This window comes from Papio anubis, chromosome 13, assembly GCF_008728515.1.
Source record: "Papio anubis isolate 15944 chromosome 13, Panubis1.0, whole genome shotgun sequence".
Taxonomy (NCBI): domain Eukaryota; kingdom Metazoa; phylum Chordata; class Mammalia; order Primates; family Cercopithecidae; genus Papio; species Papio anubis.
Genome location: NC_044988.1, coordinates 18,534,234 through 18,553,186, shown reverse-complemented (window position 1 = coordinate 18,553,186; position 18,953 = coordinate 18,534,234). Strand labels below are relative to the sequence as shown.

At 36.7% G+C, this 18,953-nt stretch overlaps 1 long non-coding RNA gene across 2 annotated transcripts in view; it reads left to right on the top strand.

Annotated features, from left to right (window-relative positions):
* The first annotated feature begins 1,958 nt into the window (after positions 1-1,958).
* LOC116269996 overlaps positions 1,959-18,953 on the top strand; it is a 42,148-nt gene continuing 25,153 nt past the window's right edge. For both annotated transcript variants that reach the window (XR_004177823.1, XR_004177822.1), the window contains exons 1-2: positions 1,959-7,978; positions 12,073-12,153. This is a non-coding gene — a long non-coding RNA (uncharacterized LOC116269996). The remainder of the gene's footprint in view (positions 7,979-12,072; positions 12,154-18,953) is intronic.

Below are 18,953 nucleotides of genomic sequence, written 5' to 3'. Positions count from 1 at the left end.
ATCCTTTCACAAACGTGAACAAGTTACAGGGAAAATCAGGAAAAAGAAAAACTTCCTTTTTGTTTTTGCTAATTTCCTTTTCATCTTTCTCTTTTTCCTTTTCTTCTTTTCCTCCAAAAAATCCAAGGCTCTTCCTGGTATGTTGTGTCCCAGTCAGTGCTTTGCTGCCCTGGAACCAGCATTGTGTTCATGGATTCATTCATTTCTCCGTCCAGGAAGTACTCATTGAGCAACTAGTAGTACCAGGCTCTTAAGATCTTCCAGTAAATAAAATAGATAAAAGTAATTTTTAAGAACCTTGTATTTTAAAAAGACTGGTGCAGCTGGAGCGGAGAGGAGGGGAAAGGATGGGAGATGCAGCCAGAAGGTAGCAGGAGGCCAGATGATGGAGGACTATGGAGGCCATTGTTTGAACTTTGGCTCTTTTGCTGAGTGGTGTGGGAAGCAATTGGAGGTGCTCTGAATGGCACAATCTGACATAATTTACTTGGGTCACTCTAGCAATAGTGTGGAGACAAGATTGGTCCTCAATAGTACTGTTCGGCTAATGGTAGGATTGTGTTGTCTAGCCCTCCTGTAGGTGGGACTGTGTGACTAATATTAGCCAAGGGGTTATAAAAGATAGGAACACCATTCACTTTCAGATGGAGAATCAGATTTCTGTTGTGAAACAGAAACGAAAAGCTGCATTTTTACTTCACCACAGCAACTTACAAGAATCCAGATAGTGACTCCTCTATCATCAGGAGTAAAGACCACATGGAGCAGAGGCCCTGACTGACCTGCAATGGACATAAAATGAGAGTGAGAAATAAACCATACTACTTTACAGCACTGAGTATTTAAGGTGGTTAATTGGTAACTCAAAGTAAGATGCTGCCGTAACAATGTAAATATATGGCATTGCCTTAAAAAATTGGATGTAGACAGCAAGCCTATTATCAGAATTTAGAGGGATGATATTCCATTACTTTTCAGTGAAAGTTATTTGGTAAAATCTTTGGTAACATGGAAAGCAGATCAGGTAACTAATGAACATATGGTCCCAGGGAAAGACATTGGAAATATAAATATTAGCAGTGTGTTTGGTGATGTTGGCTGCATTTCACAATGTATTAGTCAAAGAGATGACCTCAGAAGAGAACACCCTGATTTGCAAACATGAATGAAAGGGATTAGAAAATATCCACAAATTTGGCAATATGTAGAGTGGAAAGGCACTCTTATTTATTTCTTTACAACAAATAAAAATATAAGATCTAGAAATTCTTCAAGGTACCAAGTGGATTAAAGTTAATACTTATAGTAGTGATCAAAGCAAGAGTACAGCTGTCCCATTCACTGTTCAAAACTCTGAGTGGGTTAAGTGATGACCCACACATTATATCAATTGGACAAAGCCTCTTAGGAAAAGAAGGCTGGAAGTACAGGTCTACCCAGGAAGCCAGATGAGCCCAAGTTATTCACCACTAAGTCTAGCAATAAGGGGTTGAAAGAGTGAAGAAATGGAGCAGATCAAGAATGATCTCTAGAAAAAAACAATCAATGGCTATGACTTTTGGCTTATGAGTTGACTACCATTAAACAGGTAAGAAGTCTACTCAACTTTTGAGACTGTTGTGTTGTCAAAGAAACCACGAGCCAGGACTCGAGTGTCTCAGGCCAATGGAAACTTAAAATGACTCAGGAGCCCCAACATCCTACAGGCAAGAAACAGGTTATAAAATTTGCTCAGTTCCCAAGGATACCAACATCTATCTCAAATGTAGCGAAGGAGAAAATTGGAAAATGTAGCTCCTTCCGGAGAGTGTAGCCATGAACCACACACGGTTATTCTGAGCTTTGAGTTCAAAGCACTTAGCACAGTGCCTGGCACAGAGTTTGTGTTTGCTGCTGTTATTAATATATTTCCTCTTCCTCTTCCTATTTCTCTTCCTGCTCTTTCTCTTCCTCCTACTTCTCATTCCCTTTCCCTTTCTTCCTCCTCCTCTTCCTCCTCTTTTTTCTCCTTTTTTACTTATGTATTTAATTGATAAATAAAAATTGCATAGATCTAGTATACAACATGTTTTGCAATATGTATACATTCTGGAATGGCTAAATTGAGCTAATTAACATATGCATTACTGCACAGACATAATTTTTGTGTGTGTTGAGAACACTTAATATCTAATTTTAGCAATTTTCAAGAATACAATACATTGTTATTAACTGTATCACCATGTTATACAACTTCTTCTTGTCCTTTCTTGCCCAGAGTTGTGAAATCAAATGTGTTTGACTGGAGCTGATATCATGAAGTATTTGCTGCTACTTTCTTCCCCCTCAGGTTAGGTTCCAGAGAATGGCTGAGAATTTGGTTGTCAAGTCCCATTATTAGCTTTTGGGAAGGTCTGTCTTATCTCTAACCGAGTATTTCTCAAACATTAGCTATATATTAGAATTACCTGAATCCTTAAAAACAAATATTGACGCTTGGGCCTCACATGATTTTGTAGCCTTCTGACTTCTGAACTTCAGGTTCTTGGTATTTTCAACTCTGATCCTACCTGTTTTGGTAACACTCCTTGTTATAAGAAAGAAATCCCCACTCAGGTCCTTTGCTGGACCCTGCCAAGGAAAAGAGGAATGGTTTTGGATTGCTGAGCTGCACAATTGATGAGAGATTTTTGTCAACTGCCTAATCTCAAACTTTTGATAAACTTTGTTGGAAACGAAATAAATGAGCAAAAATGGAATACATGAGCCAAATGTACCTCATTTTGTTGAATTAATTTGAATGTTTTTTCATCCAAAATATAGACTTTTATAAGCAGGTGGCAAAATCCCTTTAGTCTTTATTATGTGTATTTTCACATCTGCTTTGGCTAACATCTGTTCACTTTCTTATAAGCTTGAATATTGACTAAGTAGTAATCAGATGGCAAGCTGGTTCCCCGTTCTTTTGTCAATTTCATATTAGTCACAATTACCATATTTCTCCAAACTTATTTGGTGTGTATCTGGAGAGCACAAACTGTTCTTTCCCGCCAGGCTGCTGCCAACACTCACCTATGTGATTTGATTCTGTGTATGCAACCCTCTCGTAGCTACAGCCCCAACTCAATTACTAAAAGTCCCTAGATTCTTTTTTTTACTTCCAAGTCCTTCAAAGTATAGAATGCCTTATAATACATATTTCGTTCACCAACATGTTACTTACTTTGCTTCTTAGCACTCCTCAGTTCAACTAACATTTATTGAGCACTTACTATGCTCACAGGATGTGTGCTGAAAATTGGAAGCATGCAAAGATAAGAAAGATGTGATCAAAGATTGAAAGCCACTTTCGATCTGGGAAGGCAAAAGATGTGTGCATGGATAGCAAGACATGAGACAGGTTTTTTAATTAATAGTAGACAGGCCTTAATTAATAGTAAGGCAGACAGAATAGAAGTTGAGAGCAGCTTGCTCAGTGCTGGAACACTGACATTTGAGATATTCGAAATCTCCTGTCTGTGGGGGTAGAGACACTAATCAGAATGGATAGATTCCCACTCACTTGCTGATTTGCAAACTTAATATATTCATGAGAGATTGCATTCCTCAGGGCTAGTCTGTAAATAAAAATGACCTTAAGACATCCCTTTTTGTTTGAGACATCCCATATGTTTCTATTCTTCTCATGAGAATACACCCTCAATTCTATAGTAGGCTCTATCAATTCTGAGCACTTGAGCATGGTTAGCTTGACAACATTAGTCTAATCCAAGCCTCATAACTGTGTGTATGGAAGGTATCATTATTCCTGTGTAAAAACTGAGTTAAAACTTCAGAGAGTTGAAGTAAGTTTTGTAATATCTAGCCTGTGGCCAAAACGTGTTTGAGCACAAATGTTTTAACTAAATACCCAATGAACACATCATAGTTGCCATATAAATAAATGAGCTATCATGAGTGTAGCAGAGAGGAAGTTTTCCTTTCTCAGTCCATCTTACCATGGTGCTCAATGCTGGCCTTGAGCTTGACACTGATGGACTATACAACTCTGAGGAGCACCAATCACAAAGAATACGGTAAGAATGACGCTTCTTGCACTCTGACCTGTCTATACTACAGAATAAAGGGAACAAGGAAAGAAAAAAAGATGCAAACAAACAGAAACAAAACAAAACAAAAACCAAAAAACAGTAACAAAAAAGGGAGTAATGGAGAGTGACCTAATCAAACTGTAAGTTATTTATTGGTATACATTTTGACATTGCAGAGTATGTTAACATAAATGAACATGTATTTTGGTAATCTTCAAATCATAAATATTCAAAATGTCCATTCACAGTTTTCATAAAGATGTGTTATGAATGAGCATGTATACATTTTTAGTTCGAAGGTATATACACACATATGTGTATATGTGAGTGCATATATATACACATATATATGTGTATATGTACATGTATATGTACGTGTGTGTGTATGTATATATATATTTGGAGTATCCACCCCTCACAGCTAAACTATATATTTGAAGGCAAAGAGTATGTTTAACTCATTTTATGTGATGATATATTTAGTCAAAACTTTGCCTGCTATGTATCTGAATTAATTTTGAAGCTGCCTGTGATGCCTAAAATGTAGGTTAAAAATTGGCTTCTCCCTTCTGCATGTTTTCTAGAAGTTATACTTCATCTCAGATTGAAGAAATCCACATGATCCCAGAGAAGTGCTCAATTCACTTTCTGCTTGGACATTTTTTGTGGTGCCTGCATACTTGAAAAAGTATGAACAGATGAGAGCTTAGATTTGTACTCCCCAATTGGGCACAAATCTAGAGTAATTGTACACAATGACATTCTATTTATGTAACTTCCATTTAGGTATGAAACAATTACAAAAACCTTTATTTTTGTTATTCTACTGTTGTCTTTCGTGCTAATAAATTCAGTTTGTAGAAGATTCATGTTTCTCCTCAAGAATTAGAATAAAGTCAGATGGGCAAAAGCTTTGAGTCTGGTCACTCCTTCATTACATGTTAGAAATCTTGATTTATCTCCATATGGCAGAATGGGCAGGCTTTTGCGTACCCTTTGGATAGAAAAAAATCAGAACCCTGATAGTAAAATTTAGATAACATAGATTCTGCTATGACTTCATGATGCATTTGGCACTGGAAAATCGTCCTAAGTGGTATAAGAAAAACCTTAGAACTAGAAGAAGAAATTAAAGACAGACTGGGAGTATATTTTTTGATCTCCTTGTTCACAGACTAGGAATACCTGATCCTTCAGTAATGGACTGTGGACCATCATATGATGAAGAATATGAACTGCATGAAATTAAGATGAGATATTGGATTGTCAGGTCTTTGTAAAACTTTCTTGCTCTAAGTCAGTCTTGGAGCAATATATTTATAAAATGCAATTGAGAGTGAATGTCAGGGGTCATATGTAATATGACTGACAGATCCAAGAGCTTTTATGGACTAATTGGTGTGTTACTGCAAAAATTGTATATTTCTTCTTTAGGTCTCTCTGACTTTGGCTTCTTCCTTCCTGGTTCTCATTTGCTTTAAATGTAGCACTGGCACTATTGTACTCCACAGTGTTGAAATGTCCTGGGGAGCAGCTTTCCATCCAAGGACTTCAATTCTGAGCACCTCTTGCAAACTAAGTATGGGCATGTGTCTAGTTCTTACCAATGGAATGAGAACAGAAGTGAGTTTTCCAGTTTTGAGCCAGGCGATGCTAATAGTTATGAGGTGTGTTTTTTCAAGACAGAAGGAAATTGAGTTCTTGAATTAGACTGGCGCTATCTAGTAGAAACATATTAATAGTCTTCTAGATAAGAAAAAGAAAAACCAAAAACATGTACTGCATTAGCCACTAAATTTTCAGGTTGGTTTGTGATAGCAGCTGACTGTAACAAATGCTATTACATGTTTATCTCCTCTGTAGATACAACTTTATCTCTTCTGTCTATGAAATCTTTTACATCTTTAGCCCTTCTGTCTATTAAATCTCTTTATGTATTTCTCTTTCAAGGGAGCCTTGGGTCAATATATTTATAGAATGTAATGGATAGTGAGTGTCAGGGGTCATGTGGCATATGACTGGCAGATCCAAGAGCTTTTATGAACTAATTGGTGTGTTACTGCAAGCATTGTATATTTCTTCTTGTCGGTCTTTCTGACATTGGCTTCTTCCTTATTGGTTCTTGTTTGTTTTGAATTTGGCAAGGGAGACATAAGGAGATTTGATAAAACAGATTAAGACCATGTGACAGAAACAATGGAAGCAGAGTCAGAGAGAGAAATTTTATGCCACTAGCTTTGAAGATGGTGGAAGGGGCCATGAGCCAAGGGATGCAAGGAACTCAGCTCTAAACTCTGGAAAAGGCAAGAAAACATTCTCCCTTAAGCCTCCAATGGAGCGTGGCTCTGCATCATTTTAACCCTTTAAGACTCATTTTGGACTTCTGGTCTTTAGAACTGGAAGAACATTGCTGTGTTTGTTTGTTGTAAGCCACTGAGTTTGTGGTAATTTGTTACGGCAGCTACAGGAAACTGATAAAATTCTCAAGTGTTTGTCTGGGCCCTTTGCAGTCAATCCCTGCTGTCATCCCTGGGTGTCAGACAACCAATGATCTGCTTTCAATTTCTATTATGTTGCTTTTTCTACAATTTTATGTAACAGAAACAATATAGTTTATAGTGGCTAATGTCTGGCTTTTTAAATGGAGTATAATATTTTTAAATAGAGTATAATATTTTTGAGGTTCATCTGTGTTGTGTGTCATAGTTTCTTTCTTTCTTTTCCTGAGCAGTTTCCTATTTCATGCATTATATATAGATAGAAGGAAATGGAATTCTTGAATTAGACTGGCACTATCTAGTAGAAACATATTAATGGTCTTATATATTATATATAGTATGTATCATATATATTATATATGATACATATATATTATATATTATATATGATACATTATATATATATTTATATATATTTTTTCATTCATTCATTCATTCATTCACTACCTTATGGGCATTTGGATTGATTCCAGTTTCAGGCTACCATGATTAATGTACTTTGAACTTTCATGTAAATATCTTTTTGTGGGCATACATTTTTATTTTTCTTGGGTAGATGCCTAGGATGAAATTCCCAGGCTGGGTAGTAAGCATATGTTTAGCTTTTAAAGAAACTGACAAACTGTTTCCCGAAGTGGTTGAATCACTTCAACTACCAATTATGTATGAGTGTTTGAAATGATTTATGGAGAAGGGAAGACAGAGACAGAGAGAGAGAGAGAGAGAGAGAGAGAGGAGCGAAAGAGTAGAAATTAAAAGAAAACTAGCCAAAGATATTAAGAGTTAGGGATTATTCTGCCCAAGACTGATCTCTTGTAGACCAGCCTCCTAGAAAAGAAGGTGGTTTCCTGAAAAGTCTCTGGAAACTGGTGACAACTGAGTGCATAAGGCGATTAATCCTGGTCAACCTGAATATTTGAACTCAGCCTTTTCAGTCAAGCCAGAATATGGCCTAATCTACCACGCTCTTCCCCATTGTGAATGCAGAATAAAGGGGTCATGTTACCCACTTGCCACATCCTAGAAACAAAATTATAAAGCTTGGCTGCTAGCACTCTCATCACACCAGGGAAAAAGCTGCTATCTTTTAAGCTAATGTAGAGCTGAAAAAAAAAAAAAAGGCTGCAGTCAAGTTTTCACCATGTGATATTGCTAACAAACCATGCCCAACTACTAATATATAAGGACTAATTTTCAAAGATGTTTATTGCAGTCTTATTTGTTTTGGCGCAAAATAGAACACAAAGAAAATGCTTAACTAAGAAAATAGTTCAATAATTTATTGTTCTCTCCCCTATGGAATATAATTCCCCCATGGAATATAAAAGGAATGAAATGGAGCCAGACCAACTCATTTTAAAGGATTATTACAAGATGTGAATTAGAGGAAGAAAGTTGAAATTAAGAGAGGTATGCATAAAATGACTCCATTTTGAAATACAGTAAACAGAATTATGTATGAGATTACATATATTAATATTTTTAGAGTTTACTTTTTTAAAAATGAGAAAGAAGAAATAAAGATTTTTCTCAGAATTCAAGGTTCAGTTGTAGGCTATTCTTTCAGCCTAGAGATTATTTCCACATAATCTCACTTATTCAACGAGTTCTATTATCGGACATACAATGATGACCGCCAAATCTTCATCTCTTACCTAGACCTTTTATCTCTTTCTTCTCCTTTAAAAAAATGCAATAAAATAGCCAGATTTCTTTTTCTTTATTATCATCTCAATTTAGAGATTTATAGGCATTGGAAACTACGTGTCTCAACTCTTTCCTCCCTCCACCTTTGCTCCTCCTCACTCTTCCTTATCTCAGTGGATGGCATCAACTGTTGCTCAAGCCAGGATCCCCAGTGTCATCTTTTTTTACTCTCTATCCTTCATTAACCAATACTACTGACAGGATATATATCTCATAAATGTATCCATATTTCTCTATATCCACAGTCCTTTATTTCAGGATACCATGATCTTTTGCCTGGATTACTCTACATATTCCTAACAAGTCTCTCTGCCCTTCTGAACTTCCTTCTTCACATGGAAATTAGAAAGGCTTTCTATAGTAAAAATATGATTGATTCTGCCCATAGTTAAGCTCTCTTGTGGTCTTCTTAATTACTCCCAGGTTAATGATCAAGTCTATGGGATGTGTGTTTGTGTGTGTCTGTGTGTTCACAATTACAATGACATATAATTGTGTGATCTACCTTTGGAAATCACAAATGAAAAAAATCACAACAATAAAAAACAACCATTTAGAAATAAAAGTTACTATCCAGATTAACTCATAATAAAATGACATCAAAACTGTAATTGTACACTATTAAAAAAAGAATAACAACACATTAAGCTCTACTCAGTGATAAACCCATAGTCTGGAATCGTTTTATTATAAAACAGGAGAAAATAAAACATTCAAGTGCAAGTGGCAGAAAAAGAATACCTAAAATTTTGAAACATTGAAAAGGAAAAGAAAAAGTGGGCAAAACCTAAAACCAGAAGTTAATGATTAAGGAAATGAAAAACATACATTGATAAATAATTGAAAAGTTAATAAAAATACTCAACCTCACAGGATGTTTGCTTGGGGAAACAGTGAGAAAACAAAAATATATTAAAGTGGGGGGAAGATAGAGCCACATGTAGGAGATACATTGAAATACTTGTAGGAAGATGTCTTTTAAAGCTGATATCAATAAGTTTAACAGTTTTGATAAAATGAAGAAATTTAGGAATAATATAAAGTAAACCAAATTGTCTCAACAAGAAGTAGATAAAAGAAACAGAACAATAGGAGATTGAAAAAGTTAGCAATAAATAGCTCCCCTCAAAGGCTGCAGCCCATGTGATTTTATAGGTGAGATTTACACCACCACTGTACACATTTAAAAAGGCTTAATTCAATTCAATCTGTAAAGCTAATATAACCCTACTCAAAACAAAGACAGCTCGAAAGGTGCATAGGCTGGGCACATGGTTGCTCACATCTGTAATCTCAGTGTTTTCGGAGGCCAAGACAGGAGGATTGCTTGACGCCAGGAGTTCAAGAGCAGCCTGGGCAAGACAGTGAGACCCCCCCGCCATCTCTATAAATAAAATAATTCTTAAAACTTAGCTGCTGCATGCCTGTAGTCCCAACTACTTGGGAGGCTGAGGCAGGAGGATCCCTTGAGCCCAGGAATTTAAGGATGAAGTGAGCTGTGATCATGCCACTGCACTCCAGCCTGGGCAAGAGAGCAAGACCCCATCTCTAAATAAATAAATAAAAGATTCACTTATCAACCAACTTACATGCATAAAAAATCCTAAATTGAATCAATTTAGGCATGTTGGTACAAGAAAACTGTACAGTGACCAAGAAAGAATTAATCCAGTTATAAAATTCAACCCATTAATAAAATTAACATGATCATCATTGAAACAATGCCCATTAATAAAATTAAGCTGTGTCTAATAAAATTCTTAGAAAACTAAGAATAGAATATTTCTTGAATATAATAAACAGTATTTGTCTTCAATTAATAGTCAGCATTATATTTTAAAGTACATCGGAAGTATTGTCTTTAAAAGCTAGAAGGTTGACAGGAGTGCTATCGTTTAACATTGCTGAAAGTTTTATTTTAATAATTTGAAATTTAAAAGAAATGAGTTTTAATATTGGAAAGGAAGACTAAAACTAGCATGTGAATTTTGGGAAGAAAATGATTGTCAACCTAAAAAACCCCAAATAATCAACAAAACTGTAAGAACTAATAGTCCTTATACTTTTTTTTTCATCTAGTTTGGTAACAATTCTTATGGTTTCAAAAGTTCAATAAGTATACTGAAATTCAGTAAGTTATAAAAATCAAACAAATACAAAGCCTCATGGCATTTTCAGCCTATATATGACTGCTAATTAGCTAGTAAGCATCTTTTGAGAAATACATTTTAAATTTTAAGAATGCAGTTGCCATTTTTACTGAAATGGGGAGGCCTAAAGAGGAATAGGTTTGAACTGGGGAGAAGCAAGATATCCATCTGAGCATGCTGAGTTAGAGACACCTATGAGAGTCAAATGCAGTTGAATTGATCGTATGTCAGTATAAAATTCAGTGGGCTGAAGATACATGTAGCGAGTTGTTGGTATGTGGATAATATATAAAGCCATAAAACTTGAATTAACCTCAGGAGTAAGGGTGGTGAAAAAAGAAAAAAGAATTAAATTATTTAAAAGTTAAAAATTGGTGAAATAGGCTACATTTAGAAGTGAATCAGGGGTGAGCACTCTTCTGGGGGGCAAGTAAAATATATGCTCCAAGAGCAAGGGAGTGAGCTATCACACCATGCTGTCCACTACTCAGGTAAGATGAGAACACAGAATTGGCCATTGGACTTGACAATGGTGTCAGGGGGACTATTCACAATCTTGACAAGAGGTATTTTCATGAAGTGATATGAATGTCAAGTCTGATTAGAATGGGTTCAAGAAAGAATAGAAGAGGAGGAATTAGAGATGGTGAGCGCAAAAACATTTCCTGAGTTTTGCATAAGGGGAAACAGAAAAATAGGAGAGGAATTAAATATAAGAGTGCAATCAAGAGGTTTTACATTTTTTAAAAGATGGAAGAAAACATCATTTTTGTATGTGGCTGGGAATAATTCAGGAGAAAGTCGGAAATTGAGAGAGAGATAGGGTTGCTGGAACTAAATCATTGAATGAGCAAGAAATTTTAGATCTAATTAGCATGTAAGTGGAGTAATTTACATTGGGGTAGAGAAAGTGAGTGTACAAATACAGATGCAAATATGTTGGTAAATGTGATAGTTGGAATGCAGAGAAATTTTCTTTATCTTCTTCTATAATGATTATAATTCTATCTTTTTTGTACTTCATTTGTCTAGTTTGGTAATAAATCATAAGAGCTTCATAATATAAATTGAAGGACCATTTATGTTTTAGAAATCTTAAGTAATTTCTGCAGAGTCTGTCATTTAAAGACTGTAGTATATTTCATTGTGAAACTAGTTCACTTGGGAATGCAGTTTTGAACATTTTTGTACTACGCTTGTTTTCACTTTAATATCTTTATATTTGCTGCTTTCTCTGCTTGGATCATCTTTCTCCTGGATGAACACATGCCTGGCTCCTTGTTACTACTTATATCTCTAATTAAATCACTTCATCTGGTAAAGCTTAGCTCCCCTGCCGAAAAGAGCCCATATCCCCCAATTATTTTTATTTATATTGTCCTTATTTCTTTTTTAATAGAATTTATCACTCTCTGCAGTGATCTCATATACAGTTTAGTTATTTATTTTCTGTCTCTCTCCACTAGACTATAAGTTCCAAGAGGTTAGCAATATTGTTGTTCTCATTCACCACTATGTGGCCAACGTATTGGTATTTGCTGTATTCCAAAAAATATTTGTTGAATGAATAAATGCATGAATTATTAGGGAATGGTGAAGTAAAGGCATTAAAATATTAAACCACATCATATATTTAATCATTTTTAGGAATTCCTAAACATATGAAAAAATAAAGTTACCATCATCCTGGAAGAATTGTATAGGAAAATGTTGGAGACCCACTGAAAGGTAGTAGTTATTGTATTTTGCTTTCGATTTTTCACTTTGATTAGAACTGAGTTTTATAAAGAGAAGCCTTTTGGTTAATATTCACTGAATGAATTAATGAATTAATTGCTGAATTAATGAAATATGCTAAAACCGAGAAATTCTTTAGGTTTGTTACCTTATTTTTCCAAACCAGTATTTTGTTATGGGCACTACTTAAAAAAAAATTCAAATGTGTGACTGAATATGCCTGATTTTTTAAATGTAACTTTAGGACTTGAAGACATTAGCATCCCCTTCTAAGTTCTAACTAGATAGTTGAGGAGCATTTAATTAGCTTTATAGCAATCTGATTATAAAGTAACACCAGTGTGAAGAAACAAATCATGTTATTGTCTGAAATACTGCATGAGGCTCAAGGACAAAAACACTATTTATTATATAAAAGAAATTACATTGCCAATTTAGTACAGGAGAACTATATAAAACTGGAGATATTATAGGGAAAAGTGCTTAGACACTATCACCATGTCCAGGTGAATTTTGCTTATATATCAGTATCCTACTGAAGTTCTTAAAGCATAAAGCAGTTATGAATACTGGCAGGTGTTCATAGGCATGTTTTATTATGAGTAGTATAGGAAAAATCTGGACATGGCCTCAATTCACCAAATCCTGTACAGAAAACTATTCGGAGGGTCTTGGAGTAGTCAAGTCTAGCCCCTTAGTCTAGTTATGATGCTATGGTTGCATTTTGATATTTAGGTGGGTAATTTATACATTTCTTAACAGAACAAATTTGAAGATTAGTGTATCAACTTTATAAAAACGTGGAACTCATTCACTCTCTGTCTCCTTCAATAATTCATCAATTAATTCATTTAAATTACAAAATGCATACTGTGAGTCAGACTGCCCTAAGCATTTAAGACAAATGAGTAAGCTGGCATGGAACCTGCCCTCCCTGGGTGGATAAGTCTTAAGTGAATATAAGAAAGAAGAAAGCTAACATATTATAGAAGTGTTTCTTACATTTTAAGGAGTATATGAGTCACTTTGGACTCATGGTGGTCTTGGTAAAATAATTGATTAAATATGTCTGGAATGGGGACTAATATTCTGCATTTCTAACAAGCTCCCAGGTGATACTGATGATTCTTGGAACACACCACAAATAACAAGGCCATATAGAACAGAAAAAAGGAGGCCTGTGGATTTCCAAACTGAACTACTCAGTTGTTTGAATGTACGCGATAAAGTTTGGCTTTGTGTCCCTTTCCAAATCTCATTTTGAGTTGTAATCCCCATGTGTCCAGGAAAGGGCGTGGTGGGAGGTGATTTGATCATGGGGGAAGTTTCCCTCATGCTGTTCTCATTATAATGAGTGAGTTCTCACAAGATCTGATGGTTTAAAAATGGTGATTCCTCCCTCACTCTCTCTCCTGCTGCCATGGAAGATGTGCCTTGCTTGCTCTTTGCCATTTACCATGATTTTAAGTTTCCTGAGGCTTCCGCAGTCATGCAGAACTGTGAGTCAATTAAACCTTTTTTCTTTATAAATTGCCCAGTCTCAGGTAGTTCTTTATAGCAGTATGAACACTGATTAATACAGAAAATTGGTACTGGGATAGTGGGGTACTACTATAAAGATAACCTAAAAATGTAGACGCAACCAGGGACCTGGGTAATGGGCAGAGGTTGGAATAGTTTGAAGAGTTCAGAAGAAGATAGGAAGATGTAGGAAAGTTTTGAACTTCCTAAAGACTTGTTGAATGGTTTTGACCAAAATTCTGTTCGTGATATGGACAATAAGTCCAGGCTGAAGTGGTCTCAGATGGAGATGAGGAACTTATTGGGAACTGTAGTAAAGGTCACTCTTGTAGTAAAGGTCATACTTTAGCAAAGAGACTAAAGGGCAGCATTTTGCCCTTGCCATAGAGATCTGTGGAACTTTGAACTTGAGAGTTCAAATGATTTAGGGTGTCTGGTGAAGAAAATTTCTAGGCAGCAAAGCATTCAAGGTTTGACCTGGCTGTTTCTAAAAGCATATAGTCATATGTATTCACAGAGAGATGATCTGAAATTGGAACTCATGTTTAAAAGGGAAGCAGAATGTAAAAGTTTGGAAAATTTGCAGCCTGACCATGTGGTAGAAAAGAAAACCCCATTTTCTGGGGGAGAAATTCAAGCCAGCTGCAGAAATTTGCATAAGTAACAAGGAGCCAAATGTTAATAGCCAAGACAATGGGGAGAATGTCTCTAGGGCATTTCAGAGATCATCATGGCAGCCCCTTGCATCACAGGCCCAGAGGTCTAGGAGGGAAAAATGGTTTCGTGGGCCAGGCACAGGGTCCTGCTGTTCTGTGCAGCTTTGGAACATGGTGCCCTGTATCCCAGCCACTCCAGCTCCAACTGTGGCTAAGAGGAGACATTGTACAGCTTGGGCCATTGCTTCAGAGGTTGCAAGCCCCAAGCCTTGGTGGCTTCCACATGGTGTTGGGTCTGTGGGTATGCAGAAGACAAGAATTAGGCTTTGGGAGTCTCCACCTAGATTTCAGAGGGTATATGGAAATGCCTGAATGTCTAGGCAGAAGTTTTCTGCAGGGGTGGAGCCCTCATAAAGAACCTATACTAGGGCAATGCAGAGGGAAAATGTGGGATTGGAGATACAGAGTCTCCTCTGGGGCACTGCCTAGTGGAGCTGTGAGAAGAGGGCCACTGTCCTGCAGACCCCAGAATGGTAGATCCACTGACAGCTTGTTCCATGTGCCTGGAAAAGCCTAGGCATGCAATGCTAGCCTGTGAAAGCAGCCACAGGGGCTGTATGTTGCAGACCTACATAGGCAGAGCTGTCCAAACCATGGGAGCCCACCTCTTGCATCAGCGTGCCCTGGATGTGAGACACGGGGTCAAAGGAGATTATTTTGGAGCTTTAAGATTTAATGTATGCCCTGCCAGGTTTTGGACTTGCATGGGGCCTGTGGGCCCTTTATTTTGACCAATTTCTCCAATTTGGAGTGGCAGCATTTATCCAATACCTGTACCCCCATTATACCTAACTTACTTTTGATTTTACAGGCTCATAGATGGAAAGGACTTGCCTTGTCTCAGATAAGACTTTGGACTTGGACTTTAGAGTTAATGCTGGAATGAGTTAAGACTTTGGGGGACTGTTGGGAAGGCATGGTTCTGTTTTGAAATGTGAGAAGGATATGAGATTTGGAGTAAAAATGTTCCAGGGGTGGACCAGTATGTTTTGGCTCTGTGTCCCCACCTAAATCTCATCTCGAATTGTAATCCCCATGTGTCAAGGAAGAGACCTGGTGGGAGGTGATTGGATCATGGAGGTGGTTTTTCCCATGTTGGTCTCATGATAGTGAGTGAGTTCTCAGAAGATCTGATGGTTTACAAGTGTTTGGTAGTTCTCTCCTTGCTCTCTCTCTCTCCTGCCACCATGGAAGGCATGCCTTTCTTCCCCTTTACATTCCACTATGATTAAACCTTTTTTTCTTTATAAATTACCCAGTCTCAGGTAGTTCTTTATAGAGGTGTAAAGATGGACTAAAACAGTATGTAAGAGACAAGAGCAAGACATATTCACACTAACATGCTGAAAAAGCTTTATGTGCACATGTGAGGACATCCTAACCTGCACCTACAATCCCTGTTTTTACCAAATGCAAATACCCTTCTGGCTACCCTTCACACCTGCACCCCTACCCTCCCTTGAGGGGACTGACCTGGGAACAAAACCTGCTTAGGCTCTTGGAGAAATACGTGAGATCATTTTGCAAAATAATTCTAGATGCTTCAAGATAATGACCCCAGTGTGTGGAAGCATGAGATAACAGATCCAAATAAAATGGAATTTACAGATATAAAGCTGGAATCAGAATGTAAATGAGCCCAAGTCCTTGTGTGTACACACTTGAGTGGAATATATGAGTTGGGTGCAAAGCCCCCTGAACAAGAATAGAGTCAGAAGGGTAAAGAGTAGGGCTCTTATATATTTCCCACTCTAAGGTATATCTGTGTTCCAAAGATTATTGGTATATGACAGAAAGAAGGTCCAAAGATCAAAATAAGGGATAAACCATTAGTAAATCTGTAGTTTTTATTATTTAACTTTAGAATTATTGCTCTCATCACTTTTCCTCTTTTTAGTTAATAGCTACCCATTCTAACAGAAGACAGGCACATACACTGAATGATCTCCTGAGTCTATTGCAATAGAACGATTATCCTTCTTTATTACAACTTCCTGCTCTCATTTCCCCTGCTATCCTAAAAAAAAAGGTAAGTAAAGCAAAGATACAAAATTAGGTTATAAACCAGATCATATATGACAACAGAACTCTAATCCAAATCCTCTGTAGCAACCAGCTGATGAATCAAAACCACAACTTCTGTAGCAATCATACCAGAATACTCAAAACTTGGCTAATGACTACCAACTTCTCGGTTTCTTATTCACTCAACCAGAGAAATACAAGCATGTTCCTGAAAGCAATCATATAAGATATCCTACTTCTAATTAGTCCACCTGTAGCTTCTCCATCCCAACAACCTCTTTAGCGTATACCTGAATCCTCCCTCCACATTTTTTTTTACTACAAAGCTTTTTCACTCTTTTGCCTGCCTTTGAATCTCTGTCAAATTGAAATCATGGTGACTCCATTACTATAGAAAGCTCTAAAACATATAGCCTCTGTTTGTTCCCACTTGGGTGGTCTTCCTGTATTTTTGCAGTTTTCCTGGAGGATCCACCAAGATATAACCTGAACTGTTCATCACTATGGGGCCCACACTTTGGTGTAAAATTACCCATGGAGTGCCCTGAATCTTGTTGATCACAATGAGTGGAGGCTGTGCTGACATAGTAAACCAGCACCTGGTCTGAACTCTGCTGTCTTTTTGTTGAGCTCCACAGCTATTTATTCTGCTTGGCACCCAGGTTTTGTTATTGCTTCCCAGATTTTGGCATTCTTGTTAGAATCAGGCCATTCATTTTCATCCTGTTCGCCTCCCTTTTGTGCTTCTGTTTTGTGCTATCTAAAATTGTTGTTAGTCAAAGGGAGAATCACAGATTAGAACACAACCATGCCTTATAACCCTGTTACATAAGTCAGCCACACAAACAGGTGAGTGTTGTTCTCACTGGACAGGCATCATTTTGGACAAACTTTGCTCTGGGTCACCAGTAATATTAGACAAAGCTCTTTTTCCATCTAGATTTTCGGTCCTGATGTTTTGGCTTTGACACAGAAAGAACAATATTTCTGGTTTTCTTTCTGATGTGGAGTGAAGATTGTCTAGTCTGAATTTAAAAATGGCCAACTATTAGATTTGGTGCCTGAGACAGGAAATGGACAAGCATCACTTTTTGACCAGCTATTGCCAAATCTTATGAGACCATCTAAGCCTAAATCCTGTCATCCTCCAGCAGACATTCCTGCCTCTTATATATATTCTCATTAAAATTTTAATTCTTATGTGTGTCTCCCTGAATGGCATAACTTTTCCCAAGTTATAATCTGGGCTTTCAGTGTCCATGCTGGGGAATATTTAACTGGAATAACATTATTTATTTGAGAAACACCTTAGAAAACAAAGAGAACATGAGCGGCATTTTTTTTATTGGTATATAGAGACCACCACATAAAATTCTGATTCAAAGATTTCTTCACTAAAAGGTTCTTTGGCCAAATCCAATGGGCAATTTGACAAACTTAGGCAGTACAAACTACAGACAGCCTCCAACTTACGATGGTTTCAACTTAAAATTTTCTGATGTTATGATGGTATGAAAGTGATTAAGCATTCAGTAGAAAATAAACTTTAAATTTTGAATTTTGATATTTTCCTGTGCTAGCAATATGTAGCACAATACTCTTACATGAGATATCTAGTACTTTATTATAAAGTAAACTTAGTGTTAGATGATATTGCCCAACTGTGGGCTAATATAATTGTTCTGAGCACATTTAAGGTAGGCTAGACCTAAATGTGGTAGGTTAGGTGTACTAAGTGCTTTCCGGATTTACAATATTTTAAACTCAGGATGGGTTTATCAGGATGTAACCGCATCGTAAAGCAAGCAGCACTTGTAGATTTATTTCTCCAGTAAATCTTCAGACTTCTTATTCTTCATTTGATTCCTTGTGTCTGACGCTCTTCTTCCCCTTGTCCTTCTAATTTCTCTCCATCTATACCTCCACTGACTCCTTTCCCTTCTTGTCCAGACCCTTTACCTTTTCCCAACGCTTCTTCTAAGACTCAAGAATATCAGTTGCCTCTAAAGATCCATCTTTCCCATGAGTTAAGTTTATACGCAGCTGTAGAATTTAAGCCTTACCCATGCTACATAAAAAGCTGTATATAAATTCAAAAATTTTCCCTAAACTCAAAGGAAACCATAAATTACTTGTATAAGAACTTAAATGTTTTTTTATCCATATGACCCAGAGTTGCCTGACCTGTATCAGCTTATACACATACTGATCAGAAGGTCAGATGTGGAATCTTGGATGGCTACAGGTGATTGAACTAACCTAGAGATATTTCTTTTCTACAATAAACCCAAAGTTTTTTTTAAAGGTCCAAAAGCAGGAGAACATTTTCTAAAAGCCATAATTGAAACATTTCCAATAAAAATAAATCAGGCCATAATTGCATCATGTAACTAGAGAAAAGATGAAATATGAATGGAAAGTAACCCTTGTACCTGAATTACAAGTGTTTTAACAGTTTGTAGAACATTTTGTTCTACAAATTGTTCTTGAACACTATGACACAGAAGTCAAAATAAACTTCTGACTCTG